The following is a 9,093-nucleotide window of genomic DNA, read 5'->3' as shown; positions in this document are numbered from 1 at the left end:
AGTCTGTAAGTTGTGCACATTATCAACTATCCAATGAAAGTCTGTAATATTGCTTGTATTGTACATACATTTTAAGAAAAATATTTTCATTTTACATTGTGTGGAATTTTCATTTCATTCATGTACTTTCTGTTTCTCTTACTGGGTTTTATTTTCATAGTTTTATATAATCAATTACTGCCTAAATCATAATGCAGTTTAGGTATCAGTATTATTTTAGTAATTACAAACCATCTCTCAAATGCATGAGGACTTTACACATCGTTGCAAAATAAATAAATAGTCCCGAGTCTGACAGCCAGGATAACTCATTGAAGGAAAAAGCCCCACCGACTCTCAGCTCCCTCAGGTGCCCTCAGTACAGTTCTGGAGGGAGCAAAAAGAAGGCTAAATAGGGTGAGAACACTCAAAATTCATTTTCTAAAACGTTCCAATTTTCAATTGATCGCAATGGAAGAGTTGACAAATCAGACACAATATACATTTTTATCACAGACTCAATAATTTTTATTCCCACAGAAACTCAATTGAGATTTCGACATGTATGCAAAAATCAGACTGATTTTTCAATAACAACTGAACTTTGTCTTAGAGAAATGTATTTTGTGAACTAATATTAAAGCAGATAATATAATTCTCAAGAGCTACCACTGCTGTATATTGACATACAATATAAGAGACAGAAAGTAAGCAATGCTTCCTTTTTGCAACGGCAATCTACCATCAGGAGCTTCATTCAGCAAATGAAAATTGAACTGTGCCCACTCTAGTCATAATAGAAATTACTCGTATCACTCCAAGAACATTTGTGAAAAGAGGAGTCATATAATCAATTTCCCAGGGCCAGACAGATTTAGTGCAAAATTCTACGACCTTCAAAGAAGACCTAATACCAATACTTCTCAAACTATTCTATAAAATAGAAACAGAAGGAACACTACCAATTCATTCTATGAAGCCATAATTACTCGGATATCTAAACCACACAAGGACACAATCAAAAAAAAAAAAAAAAAGAACTTCAGACCGATCTCACGTGTGAATATCGATGCAAAATTACTCAATAAAGTTCTTGAAAACCAAGTCCAAGAACACATCAAAATCATCATTCACCACAATGAAGTAGGCTTAATCTCAGAGACGCAAGGTTAGTTCAATATAAAAAAATTTCATTTTACAAAATACAACACTCCTTCTTGGTAAAAGTATAATTTCTAAAAGAAAGCTAAAGGTAAAAAGGTCTTTAGTTTATAATTGCCATGCAGATGCAACATGAGGCAAAAGTATTGCAATGATTGGTTCTGGAGCAAGGTTTGCTGGACCAGCACACTTACGGCTTTGGCTGATTGATAATGATGTGTATGTTCCATGGTATCCCAGTATAGCAGAATTAACATAATAAAATGGCCATCCTACCAAAGGCAGTCTACAGATTCAATGAAATCCCCATCAAAATCCCAACACAATTCTTCCAAGATATGGAAAGAGCAATTCTCAAATCCATCTGGAAAGTCAAAAATAAAAAATAGCCAAAACAATGTTTAACAATAAGAGAATGGCTGAGGGAATCACCATCCCTGAACTCAACCTCTAATAGAGAGCAATCATGATAAAAACTGCATGGTATTGGTACAGAAACAGACAGGTTGGTCAATGAAATAGAACTGAGGACCAAGAAATAAAACCACTCACTCATTCACACTTGATCTTTGACAAGAAGCCAAAAATATACAGTGGGGGAAAAAAATCTTCAATAAATAGTGCTGGTCTAAGTGGTTGTCTGTAGAAAATGAAAATATACCAATATTTGTCACCTTGCACAAAGCTAAAGTCCAAGTGGATCAAGGACCTCAACATAAAACCAAATACACTGAATCTAATAGAAGAGAAAATGGGAATGAGCCTTGAACTCATTGGCATAGGGGGAAATTTCCTAAATAGAACTTCAATGGCTCACGCTGTAAGATCAAGAATTGAAAAATGGGACCTCGTGAAACTGGAAAGCTTCTGAAAGGCAAAGGACATAGTCAATAAAACAAATTGGCAACCTACAGATTGTGAAAAAATCTTTACTAACCCCACATCCAATAGAGGGCTAATATTAAAAAATATACAAAGAACTCAAGAAACTAAAAATCAAAAACCCAAATAACCCAATCAAAAAATGGGGTATAGAACTAAACCAAGAATTCACAACAGAGGAATCTCAAATAGCTAAGAAGCACTGAAAGAAATACTCAAATTCCTCAGTGATCAGGTAAATGCAAACCAAAAAGATGCTGAAATTCCACCGTACACCAACCAGAATGGCTAAGATCAAAACCTCAGGTGACAACGCATGTCAAGACACTCCTCCATTGCTGGTGAGATTGCAAACTGGTACAACCACTCTGAAAAATCAATCTGGATGTTCCTCATAAAATTGAAAATAGAATGGCCTGAAGACCCAGCAATACCATTCTTGGGAATATATGCAAAAGATGCCCCATCCTGCCATAGGTGCACATGTTCCATTATGTTTGTAGTGGCCTTATTTGTGATAGCAGAAGCTGTAAGCCACCCAGATGTCCCACGACAGAAGAATGGACACAAGAAAAACATCGTTCATTTACACAATGAAAACCTATTCAGATATTAAGAATGAGGACATCCTGAGTTTTGCAGGCAAATGGATGGAACTAGAAAATATCCTTCTGAGTGAGATAACTCAGACCTCAAAGGAAATGCATAGTATGCACTCACTAACTGGTAGATATTAGCCAAAGAAAGAAGTACAGAATGCCCAAGATATAGTCCATAGAATTAAAATAGTTCAACAAGCTAAAGGACCCAGTGAGGACACCTCAGTCCCACTTGGGAGGGAGAAGAAAGAAATCAGAAGGAGGGAAGGAGGAAGGTACCCAGGAGGGAAAAGAGATGGGTATGTGTGGGGAGAGGGGAACATGACCTGGAATTGGGTGGGGAAAAAGTACTGAAGCCCTAAGGGCCAGCAGAAAGAATGGAACTGGTTAGGCTCAGAAGGTAGGAGGTTGGGAGGACCCTCCAGAATGTACCTGAAACCTGGGAAGACACAGACTCTCAGGACTCAAATGGGGACCTTAAATGAAATGTCCTACAGTGGGGAGAGGGAACTTGTAGAGCCTACCTTCAGCAGAAAGACAGTGAGGGATGGGATTGCCATTCCACAATCAAAACTCTGACCCATAATTTTTCCTGTATGAAAGAACTGCAGAGATGGAAATGGAGAAGAGCCTGAGGAAAAGAAGGTCCAGCGACAGGTACAAAGTGGGATCTAGCTCAAGCAATGCCCAAGGCCTGACACTATTACTGAGGTTATGAAGTACTCACTAAAAGGAAACTATCATGTCTGCCTTCCAAAAGACCCAACAAGGAGTCACATGCAGATAAGTGTACCCAACCAGTGAGCAGAAGATGTTAACCTCTGTGGTTGAATTAGGGAAAAGCTGGAAGAAGCTGAGGAGAACCAGCAGTCTCAATGAACCTGGACCCCTGAGATCTCTCAGATACTGGACCACCAACCAGGTAGCATATACCAGCTGATATGAGGTCCCCAACACATATACAGCAGAGGATTCCTTGGTCCTGGTTCAGTCCAAGAAGATTCACTTAACTCTCAAGAAACTGGAGGCCCCAGCGTGTTTAGAGGTCTGGTGGTGTAGGGGTTGTGGGGTGGTTACATCCTCATGGAGACAGGGGCATGGAGAGGAGATAAGGGATGTGGAACAGTGAAAGGGTGGACCCAGAGTGTAATAAATGTAGAAAAAAAACAAGGAGGATCTATTAACAACTTTGGTAGACCATAGACATAAACTAGATTTACCCCAACCAGAGCTGAGCGTGTAATCTTTTTAGATATGAAGCATAAGTCTAGAAATCCTTTGACCTTAAATTTATCATGTGGAAGATATTAAACTAACTTAATTGTAAACCTCTTTATGACGAAACAGATTCATTAGTTTACTACATTCTCCTAATATAAAAATTATCAATTATTTAGAAGATAACAGAGAAGAAAATCTATGCAAAGTTAGTATTAAAGATAATATTTTAGGCGCAAAACAAACTACACCCTAATTCAATAAAAGAAGATGAAATGTTTTAGTTGAAATTGGAAGTGCGTGCTCTAGAACAGACCCTGAAAGGGACAGATGAAAGGTATCCGGTAGCTGGGGAAAAGCACTGAAAAACCCACTCATCTAACAAAGTCCTTCAAAGGGAATCCCCAGTCTAAACCTCAAGAATCAAAAGAAACCTAGCTGGAGAAACATTGAAGAAATGTCCCCAAAGGCAAGAAAGCAAATCAAAATGTTCTGCATAGCCTGTCCTTGGTGAATTAATGCAAGTTTGAACACCATGGCATGTTACACCATGCTATTTGAGAGGCTGAATTTGAAACCACTGGTAAGCACTATTGAGGAGAAGCAAGACTAATCTTCACTCAACACAGACTGATGGTGGCATAGGAATTTCTATATGGATATTTGAAGGTATTTTATAATAAGTTTTAGAGATCTAAATGTACAAATGAGTATCTAATTTAATCCAGGAATTATGAAAACTATCAGTCACTCTTCAAAATGACCTGAAAAAATTTCTCCACATATACATCACCTCACCAATGTTTGGGCTACTTTATTTTTAACTATTCAATGGTGAGAGCAAAGCACCAATCTAGCCTGTAAAATGATTTAGTTATCCCTTTCCCTGCTTCCTGCCAGGCATGGTCAACTCTAATGTGTTCTTTGACATTGGGCTCGTGGCAAGCATTTGGGCCACATCTCCTTCAAGCTATTTTGAGACAAAATTCCGAAGACGGCAGAAAACTTTCATGTTCTGGACACTGAAGGGAAAGGATCTCGATAAAAGGCTCATGTTTTCATAGAGTTATTTCAGAATTCATATGACATGTGACTTCACATAATGGAACTGTAGGCATATCCATCTACAAGGATAAATTTGAAGATATAGACTTTATCCTGAGAAACATCCATGTTCTGCCATCTTGTCTATGGCGTATGCAGGACCAAACATTGGCAAGACGGGATGGTTGGTGGCAAACTTGGGTTTTAGGAAGGAGTAACAAAGCATGAGCCCTAAATGAGATGTCTTCATCAAATCTTTCCATTCAAGGTTGAGGGATTTATATAGAAGGGTAGACAGAAAGATTGTGAGATCCAGCGGTGGTAGATGACGTTATTCTAAGGAAGTGTCATTAGGTACTCATAGCAAGGTTGATGCCCATATGAGCTTACAGAAATCGGTACAGCACTTACAAGACCTATACAAATTCAAACCATACAAAACCCAGCATGGAGAAGGAAGAGTGGACATAAATCCCATCTTTAACCAAAACATTTTGCCATTGACAGCTGCTAAGGACCTGAAAAACAGTTTCCTCTAATGTAATGTTACCATGATCAGAATTTATGCCAAAGGGGTAGTTGGACAACATAAAACAAACAAACTCCATTTGTAACGAACTGTGTGTGTGTGTGTGTGTGTGTGTGTGTGTGTGTGTGTGTACATGCACACATGCGGGCACATGCATTTGCCTACAAGTGTGCTCATATGCACTGTGGTGTGTGTGTGTGTGTATTTGTGTGTGTTTGTGAATGTATACTTTTTTCTGTTATGTATTTTTGTCTTTTTGTTCATTATTTTATGTTTTTTGGTTGTTTTGTCATATTTTTTGTTTTGGGTTTTTGTTTGTTTTTGTTGTTTTAGAGAAAGAGAAAGAAAATGAAGTGTGGCTAGGAAGGGAGATGGGGAAGATTTAAGGGGATTTAAAGGAGGGAAATACATAATCAAATATATTTCATTTGAAATATTTGTAACAAAAAAAGAAAGACACTAAAGAGCCACACAAAAATCACAGAGAATTTTAAGTACATATTTACTAGGAGAAAAGAAGATCCAGTCTGAAATTATTATTGCATGATTCCCAGTCAGTATTCTCTGACAGGTAAAACTATACAGCAAACTAAGTGATTGGTAGTTTCATAAGGTCAAGCCTGAGGTCAGACACTCATGAGTAGAAAAGAAATGTTTTAAATCACTGTAATGAGTCTACATACTTTAATAGCAGAAAATAGTGCAACATATTTATCGAACTTATATAAACTACAAGCAGTCTTGTCATGCTAATGTAAGCTAGTTTATCACTAACTTTCTCATAATACAATTCTCTATCTAGTGATGCTCTGTCAAGCATTTATTTTTAATTTCTTACAAAGTAACAGATGTTCTTTTGGATATTCGACACATATTTATTTTTACCTGGATCTCTAATTTTCTCTTTTTCTCTTCCTTCCTCCCAGGTCCCTGAGCCCTCCCCGAACCCTGAAATACTTGCATTGATAAATATGACTAATATCTGAAATGAGCTACTGAAATTTTCATCAGCTAAATATTATTTATTTAAAAAACCCTCAATAGCTTGGAAGCTTTTGTTCACAAATTGCCTATTTATATCGAGTCCCAGTATTTCAGTTAAACCCTTGCTAATTGTCCAACATACCAGGAACTCTTCTAGGTACATATACATAAAAATAACACAAAAAACGTAGATTGGTTTTCTTTCTCTAAGGGTACTTATAGTACTGTTTGTTCTCTGTGCAATTAGAAAGTACGTAGAATACATTACATATCAACAGTATACAAAAACTTCAAAAAACTAAAAAAATGTGCTGTGGTTCACAAGACAAATCAATATTATATAGACAAAATTCAGGCAGGAGACAACTAAAATTAAGGGGAATATTGTTAAAATGAGAAGGAACACAGGTATATTCTGGATCCACCATGTTGGTTACAGTATATGAGGATTGAAAATTGAGCTGGAGCAAATAGAATAACAGGTGTGATGTGGAGGAGTCCTGGCTTATTTATTTTTTCCTGTGCCTTTCTGTATAAACTCTGTGCAAGTGCATGCATGATGAGTGTATGTGCACATGTATGTTATCACGTATGTGAGCACTCTCTTCATGCATTTCCTATGTATGACACCAGGCCATCTAGCTCACATGGTCTTCTGTCTTTGTTTATCATGTCAACATAGGGACAGTAAGTGAGAGCAGGCTGCTGCTTTGGACTTTACTTAAGTATCTGAATTCCAGCCCTCATGCTTGTATCCATTTGGACAAGTCCTTACTTAGTTGCTAGATTTTATTTCTTAAGTAATAAGAAACTAATTAAGGAATTGAGGCAAAGAATATTAATCCATTTTAAGTATGAAGACAGGGGCACATCGGGGTAAGAAATTAAGGGGGAAAGAGTCCAAGTGGGATCAAAGGTTAAATTTATGAAATCTGAAATTAATAAAGAGATAAACTAAAGAATACTCTTAGGGTATTAAGAAAAATAAAAGGAAAACAGCCTACACATTAAGAAAATATAATATCTAATTAGAGGTGTAAAGAGAATAAATATGAAGAAAATAGAACACGTTGAAGCCACTAAGTACTGAGTGCCAGAAACTATACATGATAAAGCAAACTCAGAAAGTGGAAATATTCCTATCAGGCTGCAGTGTTTAGTAGAGTAAGAGTGACTTGGTGTTCTCATGGTTTTTTTTAAAAAAATCTGGACCATCTTATTTCTTGCCCAGAGCGACCTTTCTTGATTCTCTAACAAAATTAACTGTTCCCACTTCTCAATTAGGACATTGTCAGGAGTATGATTATAATTTTGTCTCAACTTGGCGAGTCCATCACATTTCAAAGCTTATTTCTGAGGTCACCCTCAAAACAATTCCTTGGTATTTTGCCCTTTCTATTAGGCTACCCAGAGATTAACTACGCAGTGCAGTCTCTTTTACGGTATCTATGGTTCTACAGGGTGGCCCAGGAGTGGAAATTTACATCTGAAGCATGAGAACCAATAAACAGAAGCTACAGGGACACTAATAAAGTTATGTATATCAGCGGTTGGGGATTTAGCTCAGTGGTAGAGCACTTGCCTAGCAAGCACAAGGCCCTGGGTTCGGTCCCCAGCTCTGAAAAAAAGAAAAAAAATATGTATCAGCTACGTCCCTGTAACATGGAAAGAATACAGAAATACATACCACTTACATATGTGCAGGCAATATTATTTTTTAATATTTTAAGCAAGGACAGTTACTTGAATATTTTGAAAGCCTTAAAATTGCAAAATAAAATTATCTCATGCATTTTCAATCATTTGAAATAGCCAAAGAAACAATATCCTGTGTGCCTTCCCAAAAAATGTTCCTAAAGCATTTTATTAGGGATTTACTATTGATACAGTATTAACTGACAGTGGTATATTCATATCTCTCACTTTGAGCTCAGGAGCTGTAAATTATAATCTAAATATTCTAAACGTTCACCTAATTAGAACCTTCCTGCTCTTTGGTCAAAAATAATGGGTAATGCAAATGATTTCTTTGCAAACACTTTTTCTAAAATAAAAATGAGAAATGCTTGTTGAGATAAATCGAAACTGTCATCAAAAGATTTGGCATCATTTTCCTTCTTGCCCCCAACATGAAAAAGCCAGTTCTATCAAATCCTTGATAATTGCTTGTTATTTCAGGCTTTTTGATGATCCAATATTGTTTAATGACAACCTTTGCTATGAAATTAAATATTTTCTCTTCTCAGCCATTCATATCATTTTTGTGAATAAGTCTGTATGTGACTTTGAACATTTTCCTTCAAATTAGGTTTTTGCTATTGCCAGGAAGTCTTCTTTATGTGTTAAAATGACAAAGACTTTTGACACTCACATCCTTGATTTTGTTCACGATTTTTCTTCTGTAATTGTTCCTAATCATAGTCAAGTTTACCAGTCTTAATAATGGCTTCTGTGTTTATGACACTCAGAACATAAAAACATATGTCAAGTTTCTAGAAACAACTGTTTAAGTGCAATTAAATCATTTTATTTTTAAATCCTTTCCTTTTCATTAACTATTTTGATGCAGAATATATGTAATATTTTACCTTAGCATTTTGCTAAAACTTAACCACTATTTCTCCATTAATTAATGGTATCATTTATGTTACCAAAAATTTGTTATTTATTTAAATGATTTCTGGACACTCTTGAATA

The 9,093-nt window shown here is 36.4% G+C and overlaps 2 protein-coding genes across 1 annotated transcript in view; both read right to left on the bottom strand.

The window, feature by feature from the left end:
• Nucleotides 1-9,093, bottom strand: part of Erich1 (glutamate-rich 1) — a gene marked incomplete at its 5' end in the record, with an annotated part of 52,793,804 nt that overhangs the window by 21,794,137 nt on the left and 30,990,574 nt on the right.
• Nucleotides 1-9,093, bottom strand: part of Sgcz (sarcoglycan zeta) — a 1,078,171-nt gene that overhangs the window by 953,017 nt on the left and 116,061 nt on the right. The gene's annotated exons all lie outside the window — the stretch shown is intronic.

This window comes from Rattus norvegicus, chromosome 16 (genome assembly GCF_021556685.1).
Source record: "Rattus norvegicus strain SHRSP/BbbUtx chromosome 16, alternate assembly SHRSP_T2T, whole genome shotgun sequence".
NCBI lineage: Eukaryota > Metazoa > Chordata > Mammalia > Rodentia > Muridae > Rattus > Rattus norvegicus.
The sequence above is the reverse complement of the archived record's forward strand: the minus strand, read 5'-3'. Positions and strand labels throughout refer to the sequence as shown.